At 39.3% G+C, this 12,823-nt stretch overlaps 1 protein-coding gene across 2 annotated transcripts in view; it reads right to left on the reverse strand.

The window, feature by feature from the left end:
* The window catches only part of immp2l (inner mitochondrial membrane peptidase subunit 2), a 241,545-nt gene extending 230,426 nt beyond the window's left edge, over positions 1-11,119 (reverse strand). For both annotated transcript variants that reach the window (XM_062420491.1, XM_062420492.1), the window contains exon 1: positions 11,108-11,119. The gene's annotated coding sequence lies outside the window, so the exon portion shown is untranslated. The remainder of the gene's footprint in view (positions 1-11,107) is intronic.
* Positions 11,120-12,823: the final 1,704 nt, after the last annotated feature.

Raw genomic sequence — 12,823 nt, forward strand, 5'->3', positions numbered from 1 at the left:
TGCATTTGTCTTGATGCTGGCTCTCAGGGAAAGGTCACCGAAAACATTAGGATTCATCTTCTTGGGCACGTGAACATCCACAGCAAATGTTATGATCATGTAGCTAGTAATGGTCGAGATATCGTACTCTGCACCAAAGTGTTGGACAGACCGACCCACTGACATCACCATCCTTAGGCCTCGCCTCTGATGGGGCAACAAAAAGTCACTCTCAGTAAGTGGGACACTTAGTTTGACTTTGAGGCTCTCACACCCAATAAGTCATTAACTGGATAATCTCTTTAACCTCATCACAGAATATTTATTCATCTCCAGACCGCCGTGTGATGCCGGCTATGACCGTGCTCGCTCAGCCTCGGCTAAGGTGATTATTGGACGGGTGCCAGTGCTGACGATAAGCCGGGAGGATCCAAGCCCACCGCCCCGGGGCCACAAATGGGATTTGTCTTTCATGCAGAACATCAGACATGGCTCTTTAGGCCACGGCAGCAGAGAAAGCATTACAGAAATCCCCGCTTCCGCTCACCTTGGAGGACCTAATGGGCAGTTTGGGCCACCGGTGATGCAGTTATTACCTCAGGCAGCTACTTAGGGACACAAATACAGACTGAAAACCACCTGACAGCACAAAAATTAACCCTCCTGTTGTCCTCGAGTCAAGGAAGGAAGGGAGGAAGAAGGAAGGAAAGGAGGAAGAAGGAAGGGAGGCAGGAAAGGAAGGAAGGAAGGACGCAGGAAATAATAAAGGAAGGAAGGTAGGAGGGAGGGAGGGAGGAAAGAAGGAAGGAGGAAGGGAGGGAGGGAGTAAGGAAAGAAGGAAGGGAGGAAGGAAGGAAGGAAGGTAGGAGGGAAGCAGGAAAGAAGGAAGGAGGGAGGGAGAAAGGAAAAGAGGAAGGGAGGAAGGAAGGAAAGAAGGACAGAGGAAAGAAGGTAGGGGGAGGAAAGAAAGAGAGAAGGAGGGAGGGAGGAAAGAAGGAAGGGAGGAAGGAAAGATGGAAGGAGGGAAGGAAAGAAGGAGGGAGGGAGGGAGGGAGGAAGGAAGGAAGGAAGAAAGGGGGATGGAGGAAGGAAAGAAGGAAGGGAGGAAAGAGAGTGGAAGGAAAGAAAGAGAGAAGGAGGGAGAGAGGAAGACAGGGAGGAAAGAAGGAACAGTCAAAACAGATGGACGGAGGACGAATAACCATACTGAGCCATTAATGAACATATTCCTGGATGTGTGTTTCTAGAAGCATAAAGAGGACGTCAAAATGCACTTGACAGCATTTGATATTTTTGATATAAATGTGGCTCAGTTGTTTCGGGGGTAGTGCGGCTGCCTCCCTGCTGAGGTTATTTCGCAGCCAAACATCACAAAGCAGCATGAAGCTTCACCACCGAAACACAGTTTAACTCCACATAAACACACAACAACACAGGCATGCTGCTGCTGCTGCTGCTGCTGGGCTCATGTCCAGGTTTTAGCTTTCATACATGTTTTGTGGAGATTTGTAATCAGAATGCGACAATTATAGTTGATTAGCAGATCAACCGGAAAGTTAATCACCAATTATTTTGATTTAGGTTGATCGTTTTGGGTAGAAAAAAAAATGTATGTAAAAATGTCTATGGTAATAAACTGAATATTTGGTGTGTTGTGATCATAGACTGTATATAAGAAATGGACGTAACATCCGAGACGTCACCCATTGGTTTGTGGACTGCTGCTCGGAGGCCAATAGTTTCGGATCTGAGCAGCGCCACCTTGGAAATTTCAGGTGCATGCTGGGAAAAATAAAAACACGGATTCTACTTATATGGGCATCAGGAGGAGCATGAGGCGCCCTCCTGAACCTGTGAACCAATCAACCTGTCAATCAGGACGTAGCCACGCCCTAATGCATACCCTGCTTTATCGTCACATATAAAATCAGGGAGACCAAAATGTCCCAAATGAACATCATACTGCATTGAAGAAGGCTTTAAACTAGCGATTGAGACCATAAACACATTTTGAAAACGTTTACTGAGGTTAGAAATCAAGTGAGAAGTTGGTGAATTCTCCATTGACTTGTATAGAGACGGAAGTCCTTTTGACACCAAAAAGGTTGCCCCCTGGTGGCCTTTTGATAGAATGCAGTTTAAGTTAAATCCGCGTTGGCCTCATTTCAGAGGACCAGAACTCCCCACCTGGTTTGTGATATAATAAGATATTTTAGGTTGCATCTTGGGTGTTTTGGGAAACGGTGATGAGTATTTTTATCTCATGGCATTTTACAGACCAAACAACTAATTGAGTAATTAGAAAAACTAATCGACTGACTAAAGAATCATTAGTTGCAGTCTACATGGTTAAGGTTATATTCAGAATATAAAAGCAGTATTCAAATTTTTACTCATCTCTTACAGGGTTGAGTGGCGCTCCAGCTCATCACAGTTCACAGACACTTAACCTTCGTGTCGTTCTCCCCGGGTCAAATTGACCCCGTCTTTATTGACTGTTCCTTCTTTCCTCCCTTCCTTCCTTCCGTCTGTCCTTCCTCCCTCCCCTCCTTCTCTTTTTCTTTCCTTCCTCTCTCTTTCCTCCCTTCCTTCTTTCCTTCCGTCCTTCCTTTTTTCCTCCCTCCTTTCCCTCCGTCTTCCTTCCTTCCTTCCCTCCTTTCCTTCCGTCTTCCTTCCTTCCTTCTTCCCTCCTTTCCTCCCTTCCTTCCTTCCTCCTTCCCTCCTTTCTTTCCTTCTTCCTCCCTTCCTTCCTTAACTCGAGGACAACAGGAGGGTTAATGAACTAACTCCTAATATTTACATCAAAGTAGCTTAAACTGTAATTAAAATGTCTCTTCTCACTGTTACGGACATTCAGTTCAAATTTGAGCTAAATTTAGATTTAAAATCTCACTAATTAAACATTTCATCTTCATCTCAAATCCAGGATGAGGTTTTAAAAAATGCTTTATTTCTGACTCATCTGCTCGTGCGTTTGATTACGTCAGTATCTGTTTTCAGCTTTTCTTCCCTTCATCATGTTGTCATGCATTTGTTTTTTCTGATTGTACGATAAAAAGTAATAATAATGTCATTCAGCTCCACGTGTCCATACAAACAAAATAATCTGCTCCTCCTGAGAAGAGGAACGCAGGTCTCCTGATTACATCTGTAATATCTGACATTTAATCAACTCAGCTGCTCCAGAAGCCTTTCAGCAGCATGACAGCATTATATTATTCAGTGAGGGCCGAACTGTTTCAGGCCTGTGTGTTATTTCACACAAAAAAACTGTCACATTAATCAAATAGCTTTTGTGGCACTCAAACCCACCTGCAGTCATGGTGCCACAGGTGACGCTGCCTGCAGTCATGGTGCCACAGGTGACGCTGATCTGTCTTAAAACAACAGTCAGGAGCCCAAATGACATTAAAGCTCTCTGTAATGATTCCTCCTGTTCATACTGACCATTAGAAGATCCCTTCATAATGTTTACTGTAATGATTCCTCCTGTTCATACTGACCATTAGAAGATCCCTTCATAATGTTTACTGTAATGATTCCTCCTGTTCATACTGACCATTAGAAGATCCCTTCATCATATTTACTGTAATGATTCCTCCTGTTCATACTGACCATTAGAAGATCCGTCATCATGTTTACTGTAATGATTCCTCCTGTTCATACTGACCATTAGAAGATCCCTTCATAATGTTTACTGTAATGATTCCTCCTGTTCATACTGACCATTAGAAGATCCTTCATCATGTTTACTGTAATGATTCCTCCTGTTCATACTGACCATTAGAAGATCCCTTCATAATGTTTACTGTAATGATTCCTCTGTTCATACTGGACCATTAGAAGATCCCTTCATCATGTTTACAATGGAAGTGATGGAGGACTAAATCCACAGTCATCCTTCTGTGTAAATAAAGAAAGAAAGAGGAAGGAGACGAGGGAAGAAAGAACAAACAAAGAAGCATAGAAAGAAGGAAAAAGAAAGAAAAGAAAAGGAAAAAAGAGAAGGAGAAAGAGAACAATAAGGAGGAGGAAGCCAAGGAAAGAAAGAAAAGAAAGAAAGAAAAAGGAGGAGGAAGAAAGAACAAGAAGGAAAGAGGAAGATGAGGAAAGAAAGAACAAACAAAGAAGTATAGAAAGAAGGAAAAAGAAAGAAAAGAAAAAAGAGAAGGAGAAAAAGAACAATAAGGAGGAGGAAGACAAGGAAAGAAAGAGAGAAAAGAAAGAAAAAAGGAGGAGGAAGAAAGAACAAGAAGGAGGGAGATGAGGAAAGAAATAAACAAACAAAGAAAGGAAAAAGAAAGAAAAAAGAAGGAGGATGAAAAAAGAAGGAAAATGGAGTAAGATGAAGAAAGAAGGAAAGAAAGGAGGAGGAAGATGAGGAAAGAAACAAACAAAGACAGAAGGAAAGAAAAAGAAAGAAAGAAAGAAAGACAGAAGGAAAGAAAAAGAAAGAAAGAAAGAAAGAAAGAAACAAACAAACAAAAAAAGAAAGACAGAAGGAAAGAAAAAGAAAGAAAGAAAGAAAGAAAGAAAGAAACAAACAAACAAAAAAAGAAAGAAAGAAAGAAAGAAAGAAAGACTCTTGCCCTCTTTGTGTTCCTATACTTCCAGCACAGCTCAACAGGAAACACTAAGAGGGAATCTGATGCTAAAAAGACTGTAAATGTGTCAGATATCACTTGATATGACTAACTCACACTGATGAAGCTCAATAGAAGCTGATCATCTACTTTATAATGATTTAGTCCTCCATCACTTTACACTGAAAGCTCATTAGAAGGTTTTAATAGTCAGTATGAACAGGAGGAAACATTACAGAGAGGAAAACATCTTTCACTGCTCTTAAAGACACCTGAATTTGTGTCGTCCTCCCGGGTCAAATTGACCCCGTCTGTTTTGACTGTTCCTTTTTTCCTTCCTCCTTCTTTAATTTTTCCTTCGTTCTTCCCTCCTTCCCCCTTTCTTTGCTCTCTCCTCCTTCCATACTTCTTTCCTCACTTCCTTCCATACTTCCTTCCTTCCTTCCTTACTCCTTTACTTCCTTCCTTCCTTCGTCCCTTCCTTCTCTCCTTACTTCCTTCCTCTTTCCCTCCGTCCTTCCTTCCTCCTTCCCTTCCTCCCTCCCCTCCTTTCTTTCCTTCCTTCCTTCCTTCCTCCCTTCTTCTTTTCCTTCCTTCCTTCCTTCCTTCCTCCCTCCTTTCCTTCCTTCCTTCATTCCTCCCTTCCTTTCCTCCCTCCCTCCTTACTCCTTTCCTTCCATCCTTCCTTCCTTCCTTCCTTCCTTGACTCAAGGACAACAGGAGGGTTAAAACAATCTGGAAATATTGTAAACTTTCCTTTAATGCTCTTGTAGCTGGTCATTACCAACATAGTGTATTATTGTCTATAAGATATCCATAAAACAAGTAAACCAATAAAACTACTTTCACTGTTTACCTGACTTTTGTTTTAACAATTGAAAAACTGTGAACTCCTACCTTCCTTCCTTCCTTATTTCCTCCGTCCTTCCTTCCTTAATTTCCTGCCTCCCTTCCTTCTTTCCTGTCCTTCTTTCCTTCCTTCCTCCCTTCCTTTGTCCCTCCCTCCCTCCCACCCTCCTTCTTTCCTCCCTCCTTCCTACCTTCCTTCCTTCCTTATTTCCTCCGTCCTTCCTTCCTTCATTTCCTGCCTCGCTTCCTTCTTTCCTTTCTCCCTCCCTCCCTCCCTCCTTCCTTCTTTCCTCCCTCCCTCCCTCCCTCCTACCTTCCTCCCTTCCTTCTTTCCTCTCTCCCTCCTTCTCTCTTTCTTTCCTCCCCCCTACCTTCTTTCCTCGGTCCTTCTTTCCACCCTTCCTCTTTTCCTTTCTCCCTCCCTCCCTCCCTCCTTCCTTCTTTCCTCCCTCCCTCCCTCCTACGTTCCTTCCTTCCTTATTTCTTCCGTCCTTCCTTCCTCCCTTCCTTGTTTCCTCCCTCCCTCCCTTTCTTTCCTCCCCCTACCTTCTTTCCTTCCTTCCTCTTTTCCTTTCTCCCTCCCTCCCTCCTTCCTTCCTCCTACCTTCCTTATTTCCTCCGTCCTTCCTTCCTTCATTTCCTGCCTCCCTTCCTTCTTTCCTTTCTCCTTCCCTCCCTCCCTCCTACCTTCTTTCCTTCCTTATTTCCTCCGTCCTTCCTTCCTTCCTTTCCTGCCTCCCTTCCTTATATCAAATTATATTATCCAAAAGAATCTCTAAAGAGAATAATAATTTCTGTAACCATGGTAACACTGGCAAAGAAACAATACTGTTTTATGAATTCATACATTCACAAATTCATGTATTTGACGTGTTGTTGTTGTTTGGGACTAAGATTCATGCATATATATTTTTTGTTGTTGTTGTTTTTTTAATAGAAAAAATTATATGGTCAGAAATGTTTTTATTTAAAATGTTATTTTACATCCCACTCCTCAAAGAAAACCTTCTATACATTCCTTGAGATGAGACTTGAAGCGCTACGAGGACAAACTCATCAGAAAGCCATCAGAGCTATGATTATCTACAACAACCTTGAAAAGCTCTTTTTAATTAAAATATTCATGAATGAATGATATTTCCTCCTTTTTTTCTTGTTTACCCTTCATGTTTTTTATATGGACTTTGTACACAATCATGTAAAGATGAAAAATAAAGTTATAATAAATAAAATATAGATGGACTTTTATCACAGCAGAGCAGCACAGATAGTAACTAACAACATTATCAACATACTCACAGGTCAGTTAATGCTTCACACATATAGAGACTGAGGATGAACTCACAGCTTTCATTGTTAAAACTGGGTGGAAACAATTAGAGAGTTAAAAAAAAAGGAAACCTTGCATCAAACCTTGGGGGTTAGGGTTAGTTGGGATGCTGACATGAGTTCACTACAGAGGAAAATGAGGGGAGAACATCGTTTCCTTGACAAAATGTAAGAGACGTAGGTTTGTAAGCCGTCATTCTTGCCGCCATTTAAGCAACTACTGTGCATTTAAAAATCTCCAGACTTCAGTCAGCAGAGATCTCTGATTGTCTGGTATGGTGAGACTACATTATCGATGGGTCTGAACTCTGACAGGTCCTCTATAGCGTGTCACCGGTTTCAAAGTTGGACTCTGTGTTAAAATCATAGACTGTATATAAGAAATGGACGTAACATCCCTGACGTCACCCATTGGTTTGTGACTGCTGCTCGGAGGCCAATAGTATTGGATCTGAGCAGCGCCATCTTGAAAATTTCAGGTGCATGCTGGGTAAAATAAAAACACGGATTCTACTTATATGGGCATCAGGAGGAGCATGAGGCGCCCTCCTGAACCTGTGAACCAATCAACCTGTCAATCACCACGTAGCCACGCCCTAATGCATACCCTGCTTTATCGTCACATATAAAATCAGGGAGGCCAAAATGTCCCAAATGAACATCATACTGCATTGAAGAAGGCTTTAAACTAGCGATTGAGACCATAAACACATTTTGAAAATGTTTACTGAGGTTAGAAATCAAAGTGAGAAGTTGGTGAATTCTCCATTGACTTGTATAGAGACGGAAGTCCTTTTGACACCAAAACGGTCGCCCCCTGGTGGCCTTTTGATAGAATGCAGAAGACTTTAATAGTTTTAAGTTTAGTTGAGCTCATTTGTTGTAAAGTTAAGTTTTATCAAACTGCGCACACAAAACTATATGAGGTAGTATTATTACATCATAAGAGGACTGTAAGACTGCAACCAATTCTTTTCATTTTCAGTTATTATCAATTATTTTATTAGTAAATAGTGGAAACAATGCTAATCTTTATTCTCTGAAGCTCCTGTTAACATATTCAGATGACTCGTTTTTTCTGAGCAGGAGTCAAAAACTCAAAGATGTTGAATTCACTATCATAGAAAACCAGTCCTGAATGACTAGTAATACATTTAGGGCTACAACTAACCAATATTTTCACTGTCGATTGATCTGTTAAATTATTTTTTCAATTAATGGATTCGTAGTTAGGTCCATAAAATGTTGATCCTAAAGCCCAAGATGCAACCTCAAATGTCTTGTTTTGTCTCACAAAGTAAAGATATTCAAGTTTACTGTCACAGAGAACTAAAGAAACCTGAAAATATTCACATCTGACAAACTTGGAAACAGTTGGCGAATAAAGCAGCCTTTGCATCGTCATATCAGTGCAAAACTAGTGAACAATCCACTTAGAAAAGGTCAATTTGCATTCCACTTTAAATAATTCACCATATCAGTAATCAGTGAATTTTTCCACTCTGAAAATCAGCATCAGTCAGGCTCCAGTAGAGACGTAGAAGTATAAAGTAGCATAAAATGAAGAGTTCAAGCACGTCTAAACTGCACTCAAATGCACTTTCTATCACAGCCTGATTGTTGATTGTCTGTCATTGATTCACAGCAGCAACACTTTCTTCAGAACCGATCCAAGTACCCTTAAAGTGATACCGATACCAACTGAGCTCTTCATTCGATACAGTCTTTTATCCGGTGTAACAGGCGTGTAATGTAGACACACTTTAGAGCGTTTAGGTGGCATCTTGGCTGCTGAACTGCTAAGCACGCTAACTCAAATTCACCACGACTTCACCACCACAGACGGGTTGTAGCTGCTGTGGCAGTGGACCAATCACATGTTGCATTAAATCCAAGAACGCTTGCATTGATTGGCTGTGAGCAAGTCCATACAAATAGTCATATTTTGTAACTCTGGGTGCAAAAAAGATTGATTGTAGGTATCGTTTAATGAACATCATGCTGTATTGAAGAAGACTTGAAACTAGCAATTGAGACCATAAACTCATTAGGAAACTGTTTACTGAGGTAATAAATGAAGTAGGGGCATTTTCTCATCGTCCTCCATACAATCAGAATTCTTCTTGGAGCCAGTTGGCTTGCCCCCTGCTGGCCATTAGAGAGAATGCAGCTTTAAGTCACTTCTACATTGGCTTCACTTTTCGGACCTGGAACTACCAGCTAGTCTACAGCTACCTGTGTCTGTTTGTTGTTTTGGTGCTTAGCAGGTAGTGTACAGTGGATTATTAAAGCTTTTTCTCTGAAAACGACGCTATTAGAGCTCTGAGAGTGAACCAAAACAGTAAAGTTGCAGTTGAACAACCAAACAATGAGCTGAAACTCACTATAAAGCTCCGTATGGCGGAGAGGAGCTGCATAGTCACTGATAATTCTCTTAAGGTTTATCACTGCAGGCCAAGCATTAGCATCAAAATAAACTCACCAAGTAATCATATAGTAAACAAAAAAAAGCGCAACAAACCAAAATATCTTTCATGTTTTACATTCCTAAAAAGTAGACAAGTCCATACAAATAGTGCAAAAAGTATCGATTGATGGGAGACGTTTCGATACCCAGATTTAAATTTTGAGCAGCACACCACAAAGCTTGTGCAATCGTGATTTTATCATCTTAGAAACATCGCCAAAATTAGACCAATTTAAACTTATAATAACACTGAGAACATTTTGCATGCTTTTATATCATCATGTCTAGATTGCTGCAACAGTCTTTTTACCTGCTTGAGCCAAAAGTCTATAAATCGACTCCAGACTGAACAGAATTCATCTGCTATAAGCCTTTAACCAGAACTAAGAGGCAGGATCATATTACACCTGTTTTAGCATCTTTACACTGGCTCCCTGTATGTTTTAGGATAGATTTTAAGATTTTATTGATTACTTTTAAAGCTCTTCATGGTCTTTCCACCTGCTACATTTCTGACCTTTTAATACCCAATTCACCAGTGCGTACCCTGGTCTAATTTCTCTTCTAGAGGACCGGTTAATCTATTTTAAATCTCTTCTTAAACATACTTTTATTGCAGGGCCTTTCATGATTTTATTAGAATGTTATCTCTGTACATTTCTTTTATCTATCTCCTGTTTTTATGTTTTTATGTCTGTTTTATGGTACAGTTTCATCTTGTACTATCGAACGTTCTGCTGCCTTGCAAAGCACTTTGAAACACTGTTTTGAAATGTGCTCTATAAATGAAGTCTATTAGTATTATTATTATTATTAATGATGCAAAATAGTCTGTATTTATTAAAAGCATCCCCTAAAACTTGTGTTGGTATTGACAGATTCAGAAGTGTGGAGGTGCAGACAGAACAGCTCAGAGAACAACAACAGAAGCTGCATCATTATGTTCAATAGTATCAGCGTTCCTCAGTTCCTGTGCTCTCAGATAACAGAGACAGTTTGCATTCATGTAAAGTGCCTTGAGCTTTTTTTAACATCGCTGCCATGTGGTGGAGCAGTCCTCTGTTACACATCCAGTTGTTAAACATGAGAGGAGCTTACACAAGGCAGGTTAGGACTGATTTATGCATCGGGGTCACAGGTTACTTTAGCTGTCAAATTTTCCTTGTATTTTGATGTGTATTATAGAATACAATAGACTTTATTATTGTCATTAAATTAAACATATAATGAGATTACAGGTGCCACTCCATTTGTACTTTTAAGACAATAAAAAAACAAGACAACCAGATAAAAACAAGACACACGCAGCTTAAAAAGATGACATAGTAGGAAGGTATTGCACTCAATAAGATCAATATAATTAAATAGAATAAATAAATTAATACACTTAAATATGTTTTTAGACCTCTCAATTGTATTGCTTAGTTTTTATGTTAATGTCTTGTTTGTTAATATTTCTTGCAACATATTGGGTCCATAAACATGCAAAACTACTTTGGATTTTTGTTCATGTGTCTGTAAATCCATCAGCAAAAATCAAACTTTCTTCACACACACAGACCAGACCAGACAAACACCTATCAGTCAGTCAGAGGAACAAACCAGCAGCATCCCCCAAAACTTCCACCTTAAAACCAATTTCTATCCTCAAACAATCTCCATTCACGACCTTTAAGCTGTTTCAACCTGCAGCTGTCACTCACTCTGTGCAGCTAGCAGTTAGCAGCCATGGCTAACAGACAAGCTAACTTTTTTTTTTTTTAAACAGTGTAAAGCACAGGAGGATGTGTGTGTAGCAGCGGGTGAGTCTCAGCTGCAGGAGGAACACTGACAGTCTTTATATTCCTGTTTAAAGTGAGTGTGAAAGTCAAAGTGAAGCAGCAGCGGCTAACACACCTACCAGCAACGTGAGTCCACGCTTCCTGTTGTTGTACTACGTCACGTGTCGCCCCCGGGTCTTAAAGTCTGCCGGTTTACATGAACAGGAGAAATAAAGAAAAGGTTCATAATTTAATATTTAAAAGGAGGATTGGGAAGGTTATTTTAGAAATTTAATATGTTACAGATTACTAGTTACCCTATTTAAAATGTAAAAAGTAATGTAACTATTTCAATTACGTAATCAAAGTAATGTAGCTTATATTTGATGACTTTTCTAATTGTCTAACCAATGTTTTCAGCTGTTAGGGTAAATGTTCCCTCCATCTTTCCTTCCTTATTTCCTTCCTTCCTTCCCTCCTTCCTTGCTTCCTTCCTTCCTTCCTTCCTTCCTTCCTTCCTAAGATCTAAGATCAGCTGTTACGGTAAGTGTTTTTCATGGATACTGACATGATTCATAAGGGAGATCATTTCTTATAAAGCAACATTTATCTCTCATTTAAAAATGTTTACATTAGATATTTGATGAAAAAAGTCAAAAGTCTGTCATGGAGCTTAATTGGTACTGTGACTCCATTTAAGCCCATGTGTGCTCCAAATAAGCCCACATCATGATTTATTTACTTAATATGAAAAAAAAAAAAAAATTATTTCAAAGAATTAAAAACAGCAATATATGTATTCAGTACTATGTTAAATATTAAAATATGAGGAAAAAACTGTAAGTAATTGTAATTTAATGACACATTTTTTTCTCAGTAGCTGTAACAGATTACAGTGACATTTATTTCTAATTAATTGAATTTAATTAAACGCCATTAAATGTAACTAGTTACTCCCCAACACTGTTTACAACTTCACAATTTTTCAGGTCTGAAAAACTATGAACTAGCCCTTTAATGTGGTGCTGATTTTCCTTGTTTCACTTCAAAATGCTTGTTTTAAACATTTTGGACACACTATTTATGTTATGACTTGTTTTTAAGATTTTTTTTATGTCATAAGAATAAACATAAATCCATAGAAATCTGCAAATAATAGAAATTGTATATATTTTATATCACAAAAGCAAAAAATATATTGACATGATTGAGTAAACAGATTACAGTACCACTTTCTAATGAGGCACTTTTTTAATAAGGGGGATTTATAAGCATTAATGAATGGTTAATAAATAATGTACTGATGCTTTATCAATCATTTTTAAGCCACCGATCATTTTTGGGTTGCAATCCTTCATTTTTATTCCACCATAACATTTACTTTATCTAATTCTCCAATTTTCAACCACTTTTTTGTATTAATAATAAAAGAATTGTAAGAAGCTTGAGGACAGACAGGCTGTGATATCTTCTAATTTCACACTACAGCCCTTAAATTTACATTTCAGTGATTTAACAGAAGTTCTTATCTAAGCCATTTACACAGATGTTCACGGACACAAAGCCGGACGTCGTGTACTTTACTTTACAGGCTGCTGTGGGGATTAAAATGTGTGATCTCTCAGTTACAGAGCAGAGGAGCGTTTTTACCCAGAAGGCCTCTGTGCAGCCCTTCAGACAGCAGGGCAGAGTGTGATTAAAGGAAATGAACTTCAATAGCTCACATTTACTGTTTCTGTTTCTACCTCAATCAATCAATTAATAAATGTGTATGTCTTTACATACGCCAACATTTACCCGTGTTTTTCAGAAGTGAAATGCTTGTTGAAGTGTAACTCAGAAGAGCCTGAGAATAT

Source organism: Scomber scombrus, chromosome 6, assembly GCF_963691925.1.
Source record: "Scomber scombrus chromosome 6, fScoSco1.1, whole genome shotgun sequence".
Classification (NCBI taxonomy): Eukaryota; Metazoa; Chordata; class Actinopteri; order Scombriformes; family Scombridae; genus Scomber; species Scomber scombrus.